This window comes from Lagopus muta, chromosome 8 (genome assembly GCF_023343835.1).
Source record: "Lagopus muta isolate bLagMut1 chromosome 8, bLagMut1 primary, whole genome shotgun sequence".
NCBI lineage: Eukaryota > Metazoa > Chordata > Aves > Galliformes > Phasianidae > Lagopus > Lagopus muta.
The window spans coordinates 3053212-3075112 of NC_064440.1; the positions used below are offsets into that span (position 1 = coordinate 3053212).

The window sequence follows — 21901 nt, forward strand, 5'->3', positions numbered from 1 at the left end:
ACCTTATCTGCACTGAAGGACAGGGCTCAGCAGGAGGAACACCTCATCCTCACCACCGCACAGCGTGCTCTGATGTTTTCTAGGAGGTCCCTTGCACAGGCTGCCTCATCCTGATTCCCTGAGCCTGGGAGATCTGAAGCACATACAGGCTGCAGTGGTATGGCTCCAGGCCATACAGCACGCACTAAGCACTACCATATGTCACAGAGGCAGCTAGACAAAATCTTCCCTGAAATGTGAAGAGGAGTGCTGGATACACGCGAAGCTTCACTAGTTTCAAACCAAACAGCAAAGGTTTTGTAAAACAAAACCGGTTTACTGCTGAGCTTCAGCAGCTGCTTTCAAATTTACAAATACGTTTACATTCTGCAGAACGTAAATGAGAAGTGATGGCTTTCTGAGCTGGCTGTCAGGACCCCGAGGTGGGGATTTGCCTTTTCCCAGGTGCTGCTGCAGAGTTCAGTGCCCTACAACGTGCAGGTGGAGTGGCATGGGACATCCGCTCAGCCCACAAAGAAGGCCTGGAGCTCCTTGACATGAATGGCCGCAGACTTTACAGGAAGGATTTGGTCATTATTACATTCAGTATTTCCCCATCATGGAGGGGCTCCAGAATTAAATATTTGACCCTCCGGTTTTGGGAACTGTCGGCAAGAGATGCACCAGGCCCACACACGCGTGCAGGATGCGTGGGGTCCCGTCAGAAAGGCCCCATCACGCATTCCTCCAACTCTATAATCTCATGAACACAAATATTTAGTGTCCATCCCAGCCCCAGATTTATAAAAGGCCATCTGTTAACTGCTTTCACTGGTTCCCAATTAAGCTGTGTCCATAGCGGGATTGATGCCACTCACGGCTGACACGATACCTTCAGTTTGAGGATAAGATAGTTATTTGGACTAATTTCCTTATGGAAAGGCCTTGTATAATTGAACAGTGGTGAAAACAAGCAGGGTTGGGCAGAATTACAAGCAGGGCCTGTGCTGCAGACAGTACCCATTACACCAGTAACATCTAACTAAAGCACAACACCAAGAGTCATATGATGCCTAAGAACATGGACTTTTGCTTTCTAAAACCATCCCCTTGTCTTTATTATTGAGAAGTTTAAAATGTGAGGTTGAAGGCTGAAAAATAAAAAGACAGAAAACACCCCAATTGTTGTTTTTTTTAAAATCTAATTATTTTAAGCATGATTTCAGAACACTGGGAGCTGGATGCAGCATGGTAAATTATACGAATTCCTACAAAATTATGTGAGTTTAAAGTACCTTGGAATAGTTTAAGCTTATCTATGTTAATTAAATGAATTACAAAATTGTGACTTAATATATTAAAAAAATTGAAATATATGATGTAAAAAATATAAAAAATACATAACCTTTTGTCTCAAAGGTTAAATGGGCTCTGCATGTGCAAATGAGTGCCATTCTGTTGCTTTCATTACCATAATTTTCTCACCTACATTTCATGGAATTGAACAGATGGATACTTCTAGGGTGCAAGCTTACCTTTAAATTCTTTCTCCATGAAAGACAGAAATCATAGAATCATAGAATCATAAAATGGCCTGGGTTGAAAAGGCCCACAATGCTCATCTAGTTCCAATCCCCTGCTATATGCAGGGTGGCCAGCCACCAGACCAGGCTGCCCAGAGCCACATCCAGCCCATTGAATGTCTCCAGGGATGGAGCATCCACAACCTCCTTGGGCAGCCTGTTCCAGTGCCTCACCACCCTCTGAGTGAAAATAATCTGGTGGGAGCATTCTGCTGGTGGGAGAGCTCACCTTGGCATTACTCCATCATCCATCCTTAGTAATGGCACATGGACGTGACCTCTCAAGTAGAGCAGAGCACACAGATGGGAACCTGGCTTGGCTCACAGCTTTGATGGAAAGCTCCAGTGTTTTCCTTCTTGTTCAAAGCGTCATGAAGCTCACCTTTGAAATTTCTTCTTATGAACTGAAGTTTTCTGCCCTAATTGGTACACACATAACATGTTTTTAGTCATGAGATAAGCAATTTACTACAGCATCAAGAAAACACTGGGCTGAAACTTTATTAGCTATGTATGATAAACCCATTCCTCTGCTTGTTTCGATGGTAAAATAAACTCCCAGCATGGACGGTGGAGATGGAGCACAGCAATTTGTTTCAGCTCAGGCCCCGTGTCCTGCTCCCACCCGCACCACTTGGCGAAAGCATGGCCTGCGCTCCTACAGGTGTTACATTTTTTACTCCCCCAGTGACCAGTAACAGTGCTATTGGATGAGCATAATATATCTCAAAACAATGTGCTGGCATCGCTGAGAACGTACATATAAGGCCACTGAGGTCCACACAGCAAGGATTGCACAATAACCCATTAAAATAAACATTTGCAACCACAGATAGCTGGCCTGAAATCCCTGCTCTGATACAAATAACATCTGGACAACTTTTGTATGCATCTTCCAGCATAAAACACCCTTGAGAAAAAATAGAAGGCAAGCTAAAAGACAAAGGACCACTAAAGATTTTATTATGCTATGGGTGTGGTGCCATAAATTTTCGGAGATTCAGGCAAGAGTTGCCAAGCCTGAATTTAAACAGCATGTTGTTTTTAAAAGTTGTAACATTAGTGACGAACAAGTCAGTATTCTTACATAATTAATCCAGTGTGAAATAGACTGACTGGAAGACATCCAGTGGTTTAAAAATAACTCAATCATTTATAAGATCCACAGCACTATAGGATTTAACATTAAGGCACAGGAAGTGAAGGCATCTTGGTACAGAGCATGTTGTTTTAATTCCACAAAAGCTTTGTGAATTCTGCTTAACGGAGCTCACTGTACAACAGCTCTGTGCCGCGCAGAAGCGAGGGAGGTTCCTCTCAAGTGATCACAGGTTTAACGTCTGGGTTTTTGTCAGCAGGATTTGATTTCATTTTTCCTCTCTCCACCATTTGGACATGTCTTTGGCTGGAGATACCATTAAAGAGATGAAAATGGAATTATTTTTTTTTAATTTTTTTTTTAGTGGTAACGCTTAACTAGAAAGACTGGGAGGAAGACAAAGCTACACAGGGAGCTAAGGAGTGTCTTCAGATGGTAATCATGGTATGAATTTGAATGGACTACAGCCTCAGTGTCATTTGTGAGTGATGTTTTCCACTGGCAAGCTGCACTAATAGATGCATATGGGAGACACAGCATGAAAAGGGCTGCATGTAAAGATATAGACGTACCGCCAGGTGAAATCCTCAGTCATTGCTGACCGAAAGTCATCACTTATGTTTGCAAACTAAGGACTCAGTTCTGCAGGTCATTCCGACACAAATCCTCAACCAGCAAAACCACCTGCAAGAGTCAGACATGGTTACAATCAGTGTTTCTGCAAGCTGGAAGAAAGCATCATGGCTAGTTGTATTGGAGCCTCCCCCTTACATGTTCAGAACTGGAGGTGAACGGTTCACACAGAGCTGCTTCTGGTTTTGCTATTTTCCAAAATTTCCAAGTAAAAATTTCCAAAGTAAAATGGTGGCAGTGCCATGTGGCCCCTCAGTCCACCATTATGGTGCCAGGTCAATGGCATCTCATCACTCGCTGCTTTGTTCTGCTCTGTGAAAGCCCTCACAATGACACAATTTGTCCCAAAGAACATTAAGATTCCTAATAAAGGGAAGTAAAGAATAAAGCAAGTGGATATAAGGTGCCTCTTCCTTGGCAGCGCATTTCCCCTTTGCCTGGTTTGACATAGAGGATGAGAGCAGATACATCAAAATTGTAATCTCGAATGATCAAAATAAATCACATACAATTGATTTTGACTAATGTAAAACTAACTGAATACATTTCTGGAAACAGTACTTATGAATTAATAATAGTGATTAAGATGAATTAAACACACAGACTAAATTCTGCTCTACAACATGCTGACTTCCATGGAAACTGTGCATGCAGATAGGGTCTGAGTATAGCAAGTTAATTCAGAATTATTTTTATCTGTTGAATCAAAGTAGTATGTTAAAAAGAATTTATGTGACTAAATAACATGCTAAACTTACCAATGTTTATTAAGCTTTGAATATTATATTCTCAAATTATCAGTATATCTGCCTAAAAATGCAAAAAGTGGCTTTTTGAAATCCACCACTGCCAGACTGCAGAGTCTTAAGGTACAAGAAATGTGACCCAAAACAGGATTATCATTTCATTGGGTAAGGATAGATTTAAAGAATCATTAATCTCATCTCCCATTCAGTTCTTGGACCCATTCACCATTTGCAAGAACAAAATCAGATACACAAATGCCACCTCTGCTCATGGCACCTGTCTCAAGATGGACCCAGCAACTGTAATACAGTTTTTCTCTTGAAATACAGCTATATAGTTATTACATATTTTTTCTATAAGCTTGTCTTTGTCATAAAAGCATATATGCTATATTTCACATATGTACACATTTTTATGAGTGTACATTTTACACATTTATTTTCTATGCTTATATACATATCTTTTTTTCCTATGATTTTGTCCATTTGCTTCTGTAACCATTTTGTAAGTTCTTTATGGAAAACTTGTTCTTGGTCAGAAATCCTGTGAAACTTAGACTAAGGGAAATGTACTCCACTGAAATGCACCATTTGTGGCATCACCTATGAGGATTTACAGATGTACACTTAGGAAAGATTGATTCAGGCAAGTTCAAATCTGTTAGGTGCTTAAGATTGTGAGTAAGAACTGCAGAGAATATGGATGACTGAAAGGTAGCGTGTGTCAGGTTAAACTCTTGTTGCCTGGTATCAGTTCAGATTAATTCTGATGAGAACATGAGTAAAGAACATGTAGGTGATCAGAGGAGAACCTGTACTGCTGGAGAAGATTAAAGTAGCGAGGTACACTAAGATCAATTAAATGAAGGCTGAGATGCAACTTCTGTCTATGAATAAGCCAGTGGGGGTTAAAAGAAGCTGCGAGATTTGCTGTTTAATACAAATATGAATGGATATCATCTGGTTGTTAATGAGCTTCAGGAGAAGCTTGACAAAGGGATGTGACCATGAGAACTCTCCAGCAGCCATCCCACAAGAGCATGGGGACAGGGGAAGTAAGAAAACAACCTCAGAGGCTGGTTAATATGGAGCTTGCTCAATTCTCAAGTGGGATTTGGGCAAGAAATTCAGTACTCAGAGGGTCCCTGCTAGTGCTGTGCTGTGAAAATGAAAGGAACGGGAAAAGGAAAAAGGGAAAAGGAAAAAAGGAAAAAGGAAATAATCTCTGAATGTTTAATACTCAGAAGAAAAAAAATAGGAAGAGTTACTAAAAGTGATGATTTTAAACAATTCCCATCAAAATATTCCCCCCAAATATTTTGATCACTATTAAATGGTTTTGCAGTAGAAAACTCGCACTGTTTTTCTAGTGGCTCAAGGCAGAAGCAGGCAGGACGTTTGGAAAGGACTTGAATATTTATGCCTCGCTGCCGCTGCTTGACCTCCTCCAGAGAAGGGAGGGCATGCTTGGATTAGTCTTCATGTTTGTGGTGATTAAACAGCTCCTGGTCTCACCTCTTGCTGAATCCTAATGAAATATGATATGTTGTCTGTTTGCTAGATATTAACAGGAAAATATTCTGTTTTCCCATCTACAGATGTTTGCCAAAAGGGAGATCACAGTTCTCCTTTCTAATGCAGACCTTGCAAGGTCTAGCACTAGGCAAGGACACTTGGGCACTGAAATAGTTTCTTGGAAAATCTGATGGTTCTTCTGTATACGATAAGTTTAAGTAAATATCTGCTGCCAGGTTTCTTACCTTAGACCAGCTGCATACACCAGATGCTCTAGTTAGTTGACCGTATCAGAATCTTTCTGTAAAAATTTCTTTTGTAGAAGAAAATCTCCTTTCCAGGAAAAGGCTGTTGGAAAAGTCATAGTTGATTTGAAATGTCTTCTCCCTGTGTTGTTAAAATACAGTGTTAGCTAAAAAAGTTTTAATCAATTTCATTTTTATCAGCAATCTGAAAAATCATTGTGATTTACTAAAAATATGGTATTTTTGGAAATCCTTTTGTATGAAGAATGTTGTGGTTTTGAATTTTCATCCAAGAGCTGGATTAATTTCTTTTCTGAAAACATAAAATATGTGATGGGAAGGGATTTCCATTTTCTACCCAGCCATGACATTTAGTGGTATTATTAAAATTAGTTATTTTCATTCCTTTTATGTAGAACCATTCATAAATATTGTACGTTGTAGCAAGTTGAGTTTGGGCCTACACACAAGCTAGTTTATACAGAGTAAGGCAGTCAAAACCAGAATCTGACTTTTGCAAAGTATGTATGTGTGTGTGCATGTGTATATGTATATATATACATATATATATATACATATATATATATACATATATATATATACATATATATATGCATGTATATACACATACAATGAATTTGTATGAAAATATAATTACAGGACAGGTCAGAATATGTTAAAAATCAATTTTTAATGATCAAAGACCCAAACTAAAATAATTCAATGCATATAAATATTCCAGTTTTCAGAATTACTACCAAGTAACATAAAGCAAATCATACAATCAAAACATGGCCCTCACTCTTCAAGATGCTAAAGGCTACCTGGCCCAGTCATTAGGTAGATATAAGTTATGTATAACATGGGAGTTTGCTGCTAATTGGTAGAGGTCAATTACAAATTAATCCAGCATCCTGATAAAATAATCTTCAATTTTCAAGACTCTGATTTTTTATTACTCCTTCAACATGTGAAAGGAAAAAAGAATTTTCCATTGCATTGACCTGGACCTTGTAAATAAATAGCACAAAGGAATGGCTTGGAAATGAAATTCTTAACATTGTCAGTATGACCTAGAGAAGGGACACCGGTGTTGGTACAGGTTTTGGTGTTTATATCATTCACTGGACCTACTATAGATCAGGAGCTGGTGCTACCAAGCTTGGTGCCCAGCAAAGAAGAAGTTGAGAAAACTGCTGAAGATCAATCAGCTTTAGATGGCCAACCAACTTTCTGGAGTTGTGAGCAGTGCAGAAAAGCCATTTGTTCATAGGGAAGGTGTAAATCTGACAGCAGTTCTTCAGGTAATAATGTCAATAGTTCCCAGAATATAGAGAAAATATTTTTGTCAGACACTATAATGCCCCTTACATTTGCGAAAGGAAGATACATCGAATGATTTGAGCTGTAGCATCCCCGATTCACAGAATCATAGAATGGCCTGGGTTTAAAAGGCCCACAATGCTCATCTAGTTCCAACCCCCCCTGCTATGTGTAGGGTCACCAACCAGCAGACAGGCTGCTCAGAGCCACATCCAGCATGGCCTTGAATGCCTCCAGGGATGGAGCATCCACAGCCTCCTTGGGTAAACTGTTCCAGTGCGTCACCACCCTCTGTGTGAAAAATTTCCTCCTAATACTTAAAGAACTTCCTCCTAATATCTAAATTCAGATTCAATCTCTAACATCCCCATACATACGTATTTTAATTGTCCTAACTTTTGCTGCAACCTAAATGAGAGGGGAAAAAAAAATCAGTCCCATCACTTACAGATCATGAATTAGAAAAGTGATTATTTTCCTTTAGAGAAGATACCTACTGAAAAATGGTGACATTATGCTCTTTTCAAATGGATGCTGTGGCTTTTATAGATGCTCTTGGTACAATCCATTTCTGTGAACTGCATGTTAGAAGGCTTTACCACTCCATTATAGAGATAAGTGCTATGACTGGGCTGGGAACATGTGCCTTGGTGCCACAGCATCTTTTGGATTGCATTGCCTAGGTACAAGGGAGAATAGCTGCAGTTAAACTTAAAGTTAGGTGAGAAGGAATGATAGGATTGCTCCTGCCTGGAAGTGAAAATCTGAGGGCTCTGAGCACAGAAGGTACACAACGGGAAAGAAATTTGTCCTGTGAAAAGGAGTCAGGGATTTGCAATCCCATCCAACCACCTACTGACAGCAATGTTTCAAACCTATATCTTTGTCTCTGTGTATTCCTGTGTTTCTCTGATATAATGCAAACTTTCTTTGTATATAATCCAAATCCAAGCTATAAAATCACATATTTGGCTCACATTAAAAATTGCCTGAGGAAGCCATGTTACTCTTTTTAAAAGTAATAACTTTTTAAAAAGTAGAATTGCATTATTATTCTTTGACTTATTCATAGTTAATAATCAGTTAATAATTAATTCAACTCCAAAGCTGACATTTTTACACTCTGTTTTCAGTAATATTAAAGTGTAGTGCAGCCCACACAACTTAGATGAAATATTTCATGTAATATCAGCTTTTTGGCAGCCATTGGATTTGTGTACCCATCAAAACTGCATCTTCTGAGAAAAGAAAGAATTAAGAAAAAGTCATTTATCCAATAATTCTGTAACTATTGATTTCAGTGTAAACCCCTTCCTCTTTATAAGATTAATTTTGTTCTTCCCACGTCCCACAGAAAAATCTTGTGCCCAGAGAAAAGCTGCTATGAAAGGGATACAAATGAATCTACTTAGATAATTGTAATTCCAGTCAGACACTGGCACCATCTAGTTCATGTTTTATCATAACGGACCAATTTATAAGATGTAGCCATCAGTCTAAAGAGTACAACACAGCACTTAGACCCCAATACTGCAACGAAAACAGAGGTGGCTCTAGTCAAGGAGAGCACACCTGGGTCTTTACTCGAGATCTTCAAACAAGCTGGAGTTTTTGTGATGTAACAATAACAGCATTTGCAAAAGCCTCGTAGTTCTAGCATTCAACATGTATTTATCTATAAAATGAGCACTTTGGGCCCCCTTCAGCCCATTAATAGTGGGTTTGAAGGGATAAAAAAGAAAGAGAACATGGAATCCTGAATGCTGCCATTGATGATGCCTACCCTACATTTGAGAAGCAGCATCAAATAAAAACCACACCAGTTTCATGTGTTTTGTAGTAGAATTGCCACAAAAGGATTTCCCCCCCCCCCCTCTTTTTTCTAATCAAAGACTGATTAATTAATTCTCATTATCTCCATCTCTGTCACAAAGATAGCATGGTGACGCTGTCAGAAAGCTGCTGTAATTTGCCCTGGGCATGGCTGTAATTTGGTGGTGGTTGAAGTGATCACTTGTGTTTTAGTAGGTCCCATCATCCCCACGCCCACAGAAAAATGCTCACAGGCAGAAGACGTGTACCCGAGTACGACAGAAATAGGTGACAAAAGCAGAATGAGCCTCACCCTGAGCAACCCTCAAAAGAGCAGAGCAAATAAACCATGGCCTCCTACTTCCACAACAGCACCAAAGGCAGATTCAGACCAAGTTAGGACAGAAACCAGTCTAAAAAAAACAAAAGAAAAAAAATCCTCTTTCAAAGATTGTTGAGGGAAAACTTGTATGCAGCAGCTGCTATTGGGGCAGAGGGAAGACTGAAAAAAAAGCCTCTCCTAGAAGACTTGCAGAGCAGCAGCCTGCTAAATGTGACCACATCAGGAAACAGTCCTCACCGCAGCTTCATCAGGGTGAGCTGAGACAACACCATAAATGTGGGAGACCAGTAGGACCAAGTGTTACTGGCAGCGTGCAGTACAAACTGAAAGCATCCATAGACAATTGAAACCACATTGCATGAATCCTCCTCAAATCACAAGGTTAATGCAGATCCAGCTTTCAACTCAGTGAGCTACATAAACCAGATGAGGTACAGCGAACAATGGCTCATGCGGGTGTCCCAGTTTCCACCAACAATGTTAGCCACATTGGTGGTGACTCAATTTGTTTCCATCATATGCTCTTTAGAGTCGCCTCTGGCGGCTTGAATTTTCATACTCCTTTTCCAAATGAACATTATCCAATTGCAGCAAGAGGAGTTGGCACCCAGCAAAAGGCATGTGAAGCTCCATTTTCATAACATACTAAATGACACAGGGTTTAAGGGTTACTCCTCTTCCTCTTGACCCTTATGGCTCAGATTAGGAGTTCAGCTCAGAGCATGATATCTTCCTATGCCGTCGTACAGTAAAGCAAAAGGAGTCAGCAATATCCAAATAACCATATATAACATTTAAAAAAATAGCCTGGTTTGGAAAAAATGAATAGTTATCCTATGTGTATATATACCTGCCTTTTATATGGCGTTGTACTACATCTTCTTTAGTGAAGAAGAAGCAAAACAGAAGAAATAACATAAATCTACATCTGACCTCAGTGAAAAGATCGTCTTTCTCAGTGTAACATACTGTAACATGAAGTTTGCTCTCCCAGCATTATTTGTTTAATAGAAATATTTTCCATACCACCTGGTTCTGGCAGAAAGTCAGAATTTGCATTTATATGAGGTAGTTTATCAAATACAACATACAGAAGTCTGTTAAGTACACATTGCATTTTGTTTGTGAGAAAATCTGTTTGTATTTAATGTAGTTTTTAAATTAACCTTAATGAAAGCTTCTGAAAATTGTTGTTCTAAGCATTTGAAATATGCAACAAGAACTAGTGGAAGACATAAACATGTTTTCCATTATATGTTATCAGATAGTCCAAAATTACTACAAAAAAGAACGTGGGACTATGTTAAATTAGAAAGATAAGCAAGCATTTAGTTAAAAGGCAAAGGTCTTTAGAAGAATAAAGCATCTGACAGTTAACCCCAAAGTCTTACTATCTCCTACTAAGAGGAGTACAGCACTTGCAGAATACAGTAGGGTGTTTTAACCACATCCACAGCTCAGATGAAACACAGGGCATGTTTCACAGAAATCCTGTGCTGGGTGTTTGTTCCAGCCAATATTTATAGAGTAGTTGCATTCCCATGGTCATTTTGAAGATCTTACTAAAAGAGTATCAAATGTGATTTGCCCACAGCTCTATCTTTTGGAAAGAACCAACCTAAAAACCCAACCTTTATAAATGGCCTTAGTATACATAATCCCTTCAATTATCAAAATACTATTTTCAGTTGTCCTCTGCTGTTTGCTGATTTAATTTTCTCCCATAGCGTAAGACAGCCTGTTTTCAGTTGATAGTTACACTGGCGGCTTCAGAAAGAACATAACATCCAAAGGAAAAAACTTTGATGTTATGACTTTTTTTTCCAGCCTTTCCTCATATATCAGATTAAATCTTTTATAAAAGAATAAGGTGATAACCTGGAAAATTGCCAAACAAGGACAGGTATCAACAGGACATTTAACCTATGTGATCAGTGAGATTAGAGGGAAGAAGCAGTACCTAAGTAGCTTTATGATGAGTTGTTGGGACAAAAATAATTCAAATAATAGCAATAAAAGTATCACTGGTAGTGATCAAGTAAGGGAAGGAAAATCTGACTAATGACTTTGTTTTACTATTCTGGTAACCCTTTGCATAAAGAAAACTCAGTAAAATCAGGTTTTAATCAGGGTGATATTTTTCTGGAAACTCTTTCTTCCCAACACATTCTGGCACTTAACCAGTGTTTGAATAACATTCCCACAGTAAGTTTTGAGTCAAACTTCTTTTTCACGAGCAACTGCTCTGGAAAACAGGAAAATCGAAGAGCTTTTCTCAGAAAGTCATTACTTTTCTGAGAGATATATAAAAAGGCAAATACTCAGTTATCTGGTTATATAGTCACAGATTACAAAACAGAAAATGTTAAGTTCTACAAGAATCCATCCAGCAAGAACCTAGCCATAAGTATAAGGTCTCATTGACATGCTGCTGTGAAGGTGACCAAGATGTGTCTTCGTTACAGACCATTTGCACACACTGAGATTCAGACTAAGTCTGCATCTATCCACACAGATCACCTTCAGTAAGCATCTGAGATTTCTCCCTGACTCCATTTAATTTATGTCCTCTCACTATTGTGTTGGAAAATTGGGGTATTTTTGGTTTTCTTTTGGAGCATAAAAGGGGCAGGGCAATCTAGCTGTCATCTGGGTGGTGGAATACTGGAATCCTGTTTTGGATCATGTTCTCAGTCTCTAGTTTAAAGGGAATGATTTCCTATAACTGAACTACAGATCACTGTGCTTGTAGGGTGGTCACAGAACACCAGCTCTGCTTTGCATTAAAAGTGGAATTTTTAATAGCTGAGAGGAAAAAGAAAGAAGAACTGAAAAGTTGTGATATGAAAATTTTGCAGTAGGGACTATTCCTAAATACTATGCCATCTCATTGACTACACCAACTCACTGATTTCCAAGGTTTCTACAGTCCTTTCCAGCCAGATCAGACTAAACACAGAACATTCGGGAGAGTCAGCCTCCCACAACCCTTCACCTCGTGGCTTCCCTTGTATTTCTGTGAGACTGTTAACCAGCCACCTCAGCCATGAGAAGCCTAATGAGTTCTTTGATTACCTTACCCTACAACTTGCAATTTTAATGTAAAGGGCACAGAAACCCTAACATGTTTTCACATGTTTCATGTTTGTGGCTTCATAAATGGGAACCGGGAAGGTTTAAGAACTGGACTGCATTTTCTGTGTTTGCTGGCTGCAGCCCATTGATGGGATGGGGGATGTTGACTTCTCGGGTGCTGCGAGGAACAGAGCTGTTGTAGGAATGCTGAGAAGCCAGTCTGGGTGAGGGGAAGACCTCAGAACAATAGTAGAGAGCTCGAGGACATCTTCCATTAATAAGAAAGTTCTTGGTGTACATAATAGCCACACTTATGAAAGTTTTCTCAGCCTTTCCTTAAGAGCTAAAGGAGAGTCTTTTTAGGTTTTTTATTTTGAGAGATGGAATGAACAGAATGTGCACAGTCTTTGGACATGATGGGGAGAGAGATGGAACTGTGCATTTGTGCCTAGGCCAAAAAATAATTAAGGCAATAATACACTGCAAAGGAGTATGTTATGAAACTCCTTAAGGAGGACTTTTAGCCAGATACAACTGATGACAAATATTTTTTTGCATTAATAGCCCTAACAGGCAGTATTGTAAATAGCTATAAGAATTTATAAATGGTATTTTAGGGCATCATTCTGGTTGTTTTTTACGTGTTCATATATTACACATTTGGTTTAAGAAGATACTGAACCCTGTCTGATGCCAGACTGTGAAAAATAGCATGAGTGGAGGTTTAGGGCAACTTTGGAAAGATCTGGGGTTGCATCATGAAAGCCAAATAATGTAAGTTTATTGTAATGGGATAAATATACCTTTGAAAAACACTAGAGCTACAGGGTCACGGGCCGTGACACAGAAGGGATGCAGAGGGTCTCTGGAGCAGGAAACTATTTGGCAACCTTTCCGCCTTAGCTGGCTGGGAGCAGTGAGAAGCTAATTTAGTCAGTGGGTAGGAGAGGCAGCTCTCAGAAAAGAGTTGGGAAACCAAAGGCGGCCGCACTGAACTATCAAGAAATGCATTTTGAAAGTTATTATGTAACATTACGGTCAAAACTGAAGATAAGAGGCTGATGCATCACAGCATTAGTGAAGTCAGTGTTAATATGTTTGCATAGATAAGGAAGATTTGGCGTAGTATACAGGCATAAAAATGAGGAGCCAACATTAGCTGAAACTGAGCTGAAAGCACCACTGCCAAGAGATGTAATTCTTGTCTTCATCTCCTGGAATATCAAGGTTTCTATAGTTTACAAACATATGGGTTTTCAAAGCTATTACAACTGTGACATCGATTTAGAAGCTACAAATAGGCAAGAGGTTAAGATTAGAGCTGGCCAGGAATTTTTGTACAAAACAGAATTTTGCGTTTTAGCCAGGATTAGTTAAGATAACTGAGCTTTACAACATCATACTGCCAGGTGAAAAAATGACTCACTTGACAAGCTCAGTGCAGCTGGGATTGAGTACTTCTGAATTGTGTTTTCACATAAACATTCACAAAGCGTTGTCATTGTTAAGAAAAATATGCACTAAGAAGAATTGTACCTTCAAATTGTTCAGGCAAGGGAGGGCACTTTGGGAGCCACTGCTTTCCTTGGATTTCACAAAGTGTTGAGGTGGCTCTGGCTTCTCTGTACAACAGGACAGCTTAACCCTTTATGTCATACCCAGGGTCTGGAATAACCCGTGCTTTTGAAAAAGGTCATCAATATTAAAGAACAAATGTTCTACATCAAAACATATCTAAAATTAGCATCAGAAAAAAAAAATCAAAACCAAATCAAATCTTGCTTCATCGGAAATTTCTCCTTTGGGCATGAAACCAGTAGCCAAATACTATAATAAAAAGGAGAAAAAGGAACAACCAGATAATAGACAAGCAGACAAAAGGGAAAAAATAAACGATACCACGCAGTGGACGTTTTTGCACAAAAAAGCTCTGTCACAGAAAGTGTAAAAGCAGACAGAGAAGCAATGCAATCCTTTACCCAATCACTACGTGCTCAATCAAAGAATTCTGAACTTCAGCGGAATTCACTTAGACACTGGGGATTAAATGGGCAAAAACCTAGATTACAAATCAAAGAGCACCGAATAGCGCTTGTATATGTTCTGCTTATGAAAGCTGCTTAATGATTAAAGTCATCTATGCTTAAAAAAAGAAGTAAAAAACACGGAAAAGCAAAACTGTTGAGGTCTGAGAGCATGTCTCTGGATTGACAGGTCATAGGTTAAATCCAGATGAGGGTCACTCAAGCCTGGTGTTAGTCTAAATGAGTACAACATTAATGCCGAAAAATCCTCGCGATGAGCTCACCACCTGTCTGCTGCAGAAATCCAACCATCCAGGCTCAGTTGAAACTTGATGTTTACTTGCATTTACAGTACTTGCGTGCTGCTAACTAGAGAGAATGAAGTTAGTAATCTGGCTTTTGATTTCAATCACTTCGTCTATCCTTAATATACTTTTGTCTACTGCCATATAAAAAGGCTCTGTTTTTCACTGCAAATACGACAGGATGCTCGTACTCCAGGACTTCCATTTCAGTGAGATTTTAAATGTTGGAAAACAGACAGGAAACTTCCTTTAAAAGAAAAATCTTATTTAGAAGATGTTCATCTTGAATCGAAACAAGAGAAATCTGGAAAAGATAAGGGAGAATTTGGGTAAACTATAAATTGGCAGCCATAGGTAGGCTGATAATACTGACATTAGGTCCTGATCCCAAATCCAAAAAATACCCTGTTGATACAGAACTGAGCCTTGAAAAGCATCAGAGGGTTAAAGTAACCAACACTTATAGGAAAGAGGAATAGATCACTTGCTACACATATTCCATTATATTTTAAAAACTTGTAGGGTTGATGTGAGCTTGTTATCATTCATTAAAAGATAAAAATTGCTGCAAAAGGTACATATTTTGCAAGTATATAGCAGCTAATCTCAGACCTCTAATAGATTTAACCTTGTATATTCATAGATATTTAAAGTGTTATGGTTTGAAGGTCATCTCCTCTGTCTTACAGTGAAAGGAAAGCAAAGAAAGGAATAAAAATTAGACAGAATTAATTCTTCAAAAAGTTTTTACAAATCAAAACCCTGCAGTTTCACACAGAGAACAAAAGAAGCATATTAAACACCAAAGTTTATCAAGACAAATTAGGTCCCAGTTTCAAATTTTCTTTAATCTTTTGCATCTGAACGTTTTTTTGCCTCATGCTGTTTTCCCTAGTTAAATGTTAAAATGAATTCTAGCCAATACCATTGACTTCCTCCCTTAAAAATATTGAGACACATAATAAAAAATTAATTACTTCCCCTAATTTCCGTGTGATTCTTTAAAAAGATGTAAAATTCATTTAAAGTAAGTGGTGACTTTGTCTTTGAAGATCACGACAATTAACATGGATCAAAGCTTAGGTTCTGTAACGATGATAGCTTATTAGCATAATGAAATTAACTTAGAGACAAGAATCTTTAATAGGTACAACAAAAACGCTTTAATAATACTTGAAGAAAATTATGTATTTGCTAGAAGTACAACAGTTTCAGACTTTCTATCCAATTAATAAGTTGTTAATTAACTCCTTTTCCAAACAATGTGCACTTTAAGTTAACATCTGCCCATTGGATAACACTTTCCTGTGGTATTTTTTTTTTTAATATGTTGTAGAACTGCCTCACTCTTTAACTGGGAATTCCTTCTAGGACTATTCTTATACTAGGGAAACAGGACCCAAATATAGTAATACGCTTTCTGTATCTAACCAATTAAATAAAGGAGAAGGCTTATTTCAAAGATGAGGAGAAGGAGTGGGTAATTCCTTAATTATGGCTGCATTGTTTGTGGCAGTGCTTAGTTTCAGATTTCTTTGCATTTTCAATAGAAATTATTTTCTGCAGTTTATATGTCTCCGTAAAATGGCTCTCTGCTGACTAGTGCCATATATGGACTTGACTTGGGAGCAATTTTCATATTTTTTTCAAATATCTATTTATAGCTCTGTGTTACAAGATTTTACAGCCTTATTTATAAGATTGTAAATCAATAACTATTGTTTTTAAAGATACGGAGAAGGAGGGTTGCTCACAAAAAAAAAAAAAAAATTAAAACAGAGCCGCGTGTATAAAAATAGTATTTTCATAGTCTTTGCTTTGTAGCGTTGAATAATAAGGGCTTTCAGGACTTTAATTTTTAATTACAATGACACATTTTTGTTTTAGGGGCTTCTGCCTGCATAGCAGCTGGGGGATCAAGAATTTCACAGAGCATTTTGCTTTTTGCAAGTGGATTTGGACAACATGCGGGACTGCGCAGAATGGAGAGGGTTCAAAGCCTCAGCACGAAATGTTCAGGCCAGCGATGGAACAATTAAATAGGTCTTATTTGAAACAAATGAGTTATTATATTCTATCAGGTCAAGGATCCATGTTTTAATAAATCCCTAATTACAGTATCTTTTCATTTAATCTGGCAAATTCTAAGCAAGTTAAGAATTTATGAGTTGGAATCGGCAATAAAAAATATGCCCGTCTCCTAGTCCACTCAAGGCCACACAGGTTGATCTCGTTTTGAGTAACAAGGAAGTCAGGAATGTATCTTCTAAAAAGGGCACTGTGACATTTTGTTTTTGCAGAAAAAAAAAAACCAAATCTGGAAATTCTTATTTCCCTCTTTTCAGAGATAACAAGCAAACAAAAGCTGCGCAAGAATAAGAACATTTCTGAGGTCATCCTACACCTTGGAGAACTCTTCTACCACAAACCTAAGAGTACAACTCTTTGTGCAACATCCAGCTGAAATTCTTCTATCCAGCTGCTGCTGGCTATGGTTATGTTTACCATTTCTGATCCAGCACAGCTCTGTACAGTCCCACATTATAGTCACCTCTGAAATGAGATCAAAATGAGTCCTGATACAGAGCAGAATGTAGGTAAGATCTGGGGTGCACCGTGAGTACCAATTGTGTCCACGTAGCGCCAAGGCAGTATGGAGAGTCATGTAGTCCTCAAGGAGTGGCATGCCTTCACGTGGCATTTTTACCACTGGCATTAAAAGGTTGATTACCACTTCGAGTACATCTCCTTTAGCCACAGCCACACCTTAGTTCCTTTGGAACAACATCCTCATGAGTAATAACTAACCAACACTCAGCAAATGAACATAATGAGCAGCACTATCCACCAAGACCATCGTCTTTAGGGTGGAAATGAGATACAATTATTAACTCACATGGAAAGTGCATAATCATGAGATTAAGCTTAGAAAACCACTGTTTTCTGCTCAGCACTCTGTTGTCTCTTTGATGGGCACAAATACATAAAGTTCTGGTTATTACAACTATAGCTAGTTTTTGATTGCTTACTTCTTGCAGAAGTTTATTTTGTCATAAATCAGAATAGATCTCTGTCCATTTTTTCTTTTCTAAATTTCTCCTAAAATGTCAAAAGCTAAAAAAACCTTGTTTGGAAAGAAAAAAATAAAAGAAGAGCAAGAGCTGTGCAATGCAGCATGTCTAGGGATTTGGAAGTGGCTGCCTGTGGCCTCCTGCAGGCCATGTGCTACTCACTAACAACAAGTAAACAAGTGGAACATCATGAGAGGTGGCAGTTGTGACTATCATTTTGCTCAACCATTCCCAGGTGTACCTTGTTCCTGGAGCAGTTTTGACACTGAAATTGCTTCTGGACCAGTAATATGAAGCCCTCTGTAACTGGTGGGTTCCTCTTGGAGTATGCTAACTCAACACTGGGAGAATTTAGAACCATTTCTTTGAGAAGTTCCCATCACTGACTGGTGCAGGTGGCTGAGCTCTGTAGAAACTAAATCCACAGGCTCACAGGAGAACAGGAGAATCTGCCTGGAAAAAAAAAAAAAAAAAAAAAAAAAAAAAAAAAGGACATTTCCTTTTAATGACTTGCTTTTGGCAAATCAGGATTTTGGGGGGTAAAATGTTTCCAGATTGTAAATCCATCAGATAATTCCTCATTTGCAAGTTCCTTGGTATCATATTCCAAGAAATATGATATTACCTTGGCTGGGAAGTACAGTCAAAAGAGCATCGTCACCTACTTCTTTGCTTTCCTGCAAACTTCCATAGCCTACCAATTTTTCCTTGGATGATTCCCAAGCAAGAAAAGGTCTTTCTCCTTTCTTATGAAACTCAGGGTCTGAACTGCACAGGATGCCATGAGTACAAGCCAGAAACATTGAGGGTTCCTTTAAATAAGACATTACATTCTTTATGAGAGTGAAAAAAAGGCAGCTCATCTTTGAAATGTACTTATTGTTTCAAATTTTGAGCCAAACTTCTCAAACTATCTGTAACTTCAGGTTACAGATAAGGTATTTCTAGAGCTTTACTGGTGGTTGACATAATGCCAGAAGACACTAAATTCTCATTTTTAAGTGAATGACCACTGCACTGAGCTGCCAACTGAGAGCTTCCTTTAAAGTAAAAAAAAAGATGACACTGATAAACGCATCAGTTTAAAGATAATCAATACGCTTCCGTTGTTTATGATTGTATTTATGTTTATTTTCTTGCCCAGCTTCTGCTTCTAGTGAGCATTCCTGCCTATATTTTTCTTGATTTTAAAATAGAATACTCTATGATTAAATCACGAGTATACATGCAACACATTCAGTCAGCATAACGCCCTGGAAATATGCGATTTGGTGGGTAACGTGGTGGTGCAGCAGGTTTCACAAATGATATGACAGTTTTCTTTACCAATACTATTCCAAACTATATCTATAGAATAAAATACTATATATTCTAGGTCTATTTTTAATTGATTATTCCCTCTGAAATAACACCCTTCCCTGTTCACGTGGTTTTAGTTCCAGCTTTACATGATGTCTCTGTTTTGTCCTGGGTTTAGATTTCCCTGGATGGCCCTGTTGCTATTTCTTTCTATTTGCAGAATTATTTATGTTTCGCAATTCTATTTTATACTATCCTCATTGCATGGATAACATAAGTACAGGTTTCCTTGTCTCTAGCCTCACAGCTAAGCAAAAAATCTTCTTCCCTTCTTTCCCATTTCCCACCTGGCTGCAGTGATTCCCACTTGCTACAGACATTCACTGCATCGTTGTTGAGAGGCATCAACAGAAACCACAATTATGAGGTGGGAAAACACAAGCAGGTGAAAAAGAAATATATTCCCTCTGTACTGTGCCTCTTGTGGGAGTATTTTTTATCTTTTGTTTTTGTTTTTTCCTTTTAGAGTAGCGCATGTCATAGAGATGGCAGACACAGTAGTTGAACCACAAAATACAGCGACCTGAGGACCACATACCACTAAAACCACATAGAAGGCTCAAGAAAAAGTCATAATATAGGAATTTTCACCTTTTTCAATTCCTGTTGCTTCAAAACCAAATTTACTTCTAGATTTGGATAATCACCCACTAAACTCTTTTTAAAACCACAAGGCTCAGTCATTACCTTTACTTCCATCAGCAAGTTGAACTTCAGTTTCTAGCTAGGATAGTACAGACAAACTGGCCCAAAGCAAAGGATAAGCACAGCACTGGACTGACCTCCAGTTATTTTGACTGTGCTCACTGCTTGCATTTGTACTCTCTCCATATGCTGTTGTACACAACTAAAACTTCAGCAAGTCAAAGATCTTACACAGCTTTGGGAAAATTACATCACAGGTTAAGAAAAATCCAAATCTAGAACCTAAGGCATGGTGGAAGTACTGTATATTAAAATCGTTGAAAAATCAGAAAAGAGAGCATAAGTCTGAAAGTAAGATTCTGGTACTGAAGCAAAGCTGCAAATGTCTCAGAACTACAGTTTAAATTTTGGGTGGTCCTGTGTGGAGCCAGGAGTTGGACTCAACAGTCCTTGTAAGCCCCTTCCAACTCAGGATTCAATGAACATGTGATCTAGCACTAGCAAAGGCTGCCCAGAGAGATTATGGAGTCTGCTCCCTGGAGATCCTTATAAGCTATCTGGGCATGGTCCTGGCCACCCTGATTGAGAAGGACTTGGACCAGAGGGACCCAAATGTCTCAGCTATCCTGATATTCTGTGCTCTCCAGAAATATTGCCTGTTTCCTTTCCTTGCCTCATTTATAAACATTCAGGAATCTGAGCAGAGAATAACTTCATTAGTTGGTCCTACGCAGTGGATATTACTCATTATTTGTTATACCAGCAACAAAAAGCAAAAAAGATTGTGTTCCATATGCACCCCTGCTCGTGCATTACAGTCCAGTAACATAACCCACAATATTACAGCACTCCTTTTGGACCTCAATATTGAGCACTTAACATTCACACCACAGTTAACTTTGTATATATATATTATTATTATTATTTTTAATAAGAAACTGCTTATTTTGCACCTATTTCACAGACTTACAGAATTCCAGCAATTGTTGCCTTACTTACATTGACCTCACTCTAATTGTTGGGATCCTAAATTCTGCACAGATGCTATTACTGTGAATTTAACTTCATATAGCAAGAAATTCAGGGCTGCCATATGCTGTCTTTTATGAGCTTGCAGTTTGTAACAAATATCCATGACTAATGTTCTTGACCCAGGTAAGCCCATGATTACAAAAAGCAAAAATTTTACTAAACTTTATTGCTGCACTTTTACCAATACTATCAACAACAAATGCATAGGAACTCCCATGCCTGTGTGTTGATCTGAAAGACTATTTAGTTCCTCTCAGCAATGCCTGCAACCAATGCCATCTGGGGATTCTGAAGAGATTGCCAAAATCTTCCAGATTCATATATATTTGTATCAATGCTGATAGGATGGCTGCCTTTAATATTCAATACTGTTCAGACATCTTTACATTTTGTACCTTGGATCATTTTTCTTGGCTGTTTTTCTTTTTTTCTTTCCTTCTTTCTTTCTTTAGTCAAGTGGGTTAAAACTATCAGAAGCAGCATAAGAAGTATTTACTTGCTAGAATTCAAATACATTTATTAAGGATGTAGTTTCAAGTATTTTATACAATTGCTATATAAAACTTGGGAATACCTATTCATAAGTAACTCAATCTTTATTAATCCTCAAGGATATGAACCAGATATTAGTTAACATCCAAATTAATTTTCAAAACTACAACCAGTCAGATAGCAAATGTAAAACTGAAAAATTTACCTCCAAAAGCATGTAAGGGAACCAATTGCACAGTGCAATTAGCTATACCCCATAACGGAGAGGACTTCTCCCTGCACAGAGGCACGGAGCTGTGGCTCACATGCACTGTGGGGTTTAGCAAAGCTTGTGGCACTCACAGTGATGTGGAAGTCTGGGAGATATAATGTGGCATGGGTTGCAAGGCCTTGTTGAGGTTTAGAGAGAGGGCAATCTTGCTTAAGCAACTTGTTGCTATACTGAAATCTATAGCTGGAGCCCTATTGGGGAGAATGTCCACTCCAAGGAAGGAGAGACTCAAGGTGACAGCAGAGGAACTGGTCTTCAATTGGAAGCAAATATTAGGTGAGATGGGGAGAAGACACTTTTCTCCAAGGATGTTGAAACTTATTCAAAACTCACTTTCTTAGAGAATTTC

At 38.4% G+C, this 21901-nt stretch overlaps 1 long non-coding RNA gene across 9 annotated transcripts in view; it reads right to left on the minus strand.

The window, feature by feature from the left end:
• The window catches only part of LOC125696829 (uncharacterized), a 78641-nt gene extending 60454 nt beyond the window's left edge, over nucleotides 1-18187 (minus strand). For 8 of the 9 annotated variants that reach the window (XR_007378552.1, XR_007378557.1, XR_007378556.1 and 5 more), the window contains exons 1-6: nucleotides 13890-18187; nucleotides 9249-9348; nucleotides 7621-7802; nucleotides 5801-5942; nucleotides 3234-3345; nucleotides 1792-1981 (exon numbers count right to left, since the gene is read on the minus strand). This is a non-coding gene — a long non-coding RNA (uncharacterized LOC125696829). The remainder of the gene's footprint in view (nucleotides 1-1791; nucleotides 1982-3233; nucleotides 3346-5800; nucleotides 5943-7620; nucleotides 7803-9248; nucleotides 9349-13889) is intronic. The other variant, XR_007378554.1, reaches the window with a different exon arrangement.
• Between the last annotated feature and the right edge of the window lie 3714 nt (nucleotides 18188-21901).